The sequence below is a fragment of the Cervus elaphus genome, chromosome 32, assembly GCF_910594005.1.
Source record: "Cervus elaphus chromosome 32, mCerEla1.1, whole genome shotgun sequence".
Lineage (NCBI taxonomy): Eukaryota > Metazoa > Chordata > Mammalia > Artiodactyla > Cervidae > Cervus > Cervus elaphus.
In genome coordinates, this window is record NC_057846.1 from 47,766,348 (window position 1) to 47,768,951 (window position 2,604).

The window sequence follows — 2,604 nt, forward strand, 5'->3', positions numbered from 1 at the left end:
GTGCAGGAGGGGTGAGGGCCCCTGTCCTGCTGGAGAAACCTAGACAGGAAGAGTGGGCTTTGAACCCCGGGCCTGATGCCAATGCCTGCGATCTGGGGCCCTGCTACAGCACCGTGTGGCCTCCCTGTCAGACCCCCCACCCACCGAAATCTCTAGCAACTCTCTTTCTTCCATTAGGATGTGGAAGCATGACACAAGACAGGGAAAGGGCATGTAAGTGAAACTTGTTTGCCAAATATGCGCACAAGTAAATGTTACTAAAAATGGTGCTAAGATTCCACGTCCATGCTTTTCAGCATTCCGAAACATTGTCTAGGTCTGCAGACCTGAAATTCTTTAAAGCCACCGTATGCTCTATATTTCATCCATCCGAAGACCGAAGTCTTCTTATATCAGCAGGTTCTAAGCCTTTTAGGGGGTTATCACAGGAGGCTTTGACAGTGGAATGAGAGATATGAACTCTCTTCCCAGGAAAGTGAGTGAAAGTGAAGTCACTCAGTTGTGTCCGACTCTTTGCAACCCCATGGACTATAGCCTACTAGGCTCCAGGCAAGAATGATTTTCCAGGCAAAAATACTGGAGTGGGTTGCCATTTCCTTCTCCAGGGGATCTTCCCGACCCAGGGATCGAACCCAGGTCTCCTGCATTGTAGGCAGACGCTCTACCATCTGAGCCACCAGGGAAGTCACCACCATAGTTTGGTGGAAAATACACTTCAAAATACACTTCAAAGACACACATTTTAACCTTCAATTGGTACATGCATAGATCCTCTACTGCCATTCATCAAGGAAACATAGTATCCAGGTTTACCCAACTTTTTGCAGTGCTAAAATGATACTACTTTACAGAAAACAAACAAAAGGTAAAAACGGAATAACTCCTTTTGGCATTCAGTTCAGTTGCTTAGTCCTGTCAGTGTCAGACTCTTTGCAACCCCATGAATCGCAACATGCCAGGCCTCCCTGTCCATCACCAGCTCCCGGAGTTTACTCAAACTCATATCCATCGAGTCGGTGATGCCATCCAGCCAGCTCATCCTCTGTCGTCCCCTTCTCCTCCTGCCCCCAAGACATTAGGTAACACTAATGCTTAATCCCAATCCATAGAACTATTCTTCCTAGCCTCTTTCTCCAAATATGCATCAGAAATTGGTTGTTTTTAGAGCTGGCTTTCAGACACACCAGCTCATTCAAGGATTAGCATTCTCAAAGTAATTCTCAGAAGTTTGTACCACTATTTTTTATGTTATCTCTGTAATAAGTCCCTGTCTATATTTTGTACAAGCTCTTTTCTTTTACAGTCAAGACGAACAATCGCATCCATGTCACTTACTAAGAGGTCTGCTCACTTATTTCTTAAGAATTCTAATTCTCTTACACAGTATATTGCAGCTGTGAACAAAGCCAAATAAATTTCCTCTGAGAGAAAATATGGTTTTATCCTAGAGATACTTTTAATTATTAAGCAGTCCAACTTAATTCATCATTAGCACCCATAATGAACGGCAATAAGGCAATTTAGAAGGAATGGAGCAGAGGTGCTATAAAATAAAATAGAAAGTCATAACATTTATCACAGCTTGCCAGAGAGAAATTTATTCTGCTGGAAGCAATAGTTAGATGTAAAACTTGAACTGTTAAAGAACTTATGTCCACCCTTTGGTAGACAGAAACTGGCCAGCTTTTCACAGAATGTAGTTCCTTTTCCTTTCAGACACAATTAGACTACACTCCTTGGGCTTAAAAGTAGCCCGATGAATGAGTTCTGGCCCGTGGAAAGGAGCAGCCATTCAGGGCTCTGCACATAAAATCCTCCTTGTGAAACTCTCCAGTGTTTCTGCTTCCGGTTGGCTGAGATGGAGATGACCCCCAGGGCAGTTGTGAGACTCATTCATCGAAATTTTATGGTTACAAAATGGAAAGAAATGAAAGCTTTAAATTCAAGCTTGGAGAAGTTGCCAGATCAGGAGCCCTCAAGGCTGATGGCTGAGTGACAAAGAAAGCCTTCTTACATGAGATCTGAGGGGTCCGAGTTTTATCTGTTATAGCGGCTAGCATTATTTGCATGAACATAGCTCCCCTTTATAGAGAAGGGAGTGGCAAGCCACTCCAGTGTTCTTGCCTGGGGAATCCCAGGGACGGCGGAGCCTGATGGGCTGCCGTCTATAGGGTCGCACGGAGTCGAACACGACTGAAGCGACCTAGCAGCAGCAGCAGCTCCCCTTTATAAGCACATATATCATGGGCCCTGAGAAATCACAAAGCTCATTTACATTTACTCTATATTTTATATTTACCATTTACATCATTTGGTTATTCTTGTGCTTATCTTTCAATGAGACGTTGCTAAGGCGTTTCATTATTAGAGGGCTTGGAGTAAAATGGTAAGACAGTCATGTTAGAAGGACTAGACCTAAGAGGGAAACTATAAAACTTACTTGAAAGGCTTTGACGGTAAGGTAGAAAAGACAAGACCAACAATTTAACTTTTTTTGCCAGCACTTTAGGCTTAAGTAGAACAATATTTAAGATAAGGCATTCAATATTTATTTTTTACAAAATGGAAACAGCATGAAAAAGTAGAATAGGAAGTGTTATAGAG

General features: G+C 42.8%; 1 non-coding gene across 1 annotated transcript; it reads right to left on the minus strand.

The window, feature by feature from the left end:
* Positions 1-611: 611 nt before the first annotated feature.
* Positions 612-683, minus strand: TRNAC-ACA. Its single transcript has one exon. It is a non-coding gene; the product is annotated as a tRNA-Cys (tRNA).
* Between the last annotated feature and the right edge of the window lie 1,921 nt (positions 684-2,604).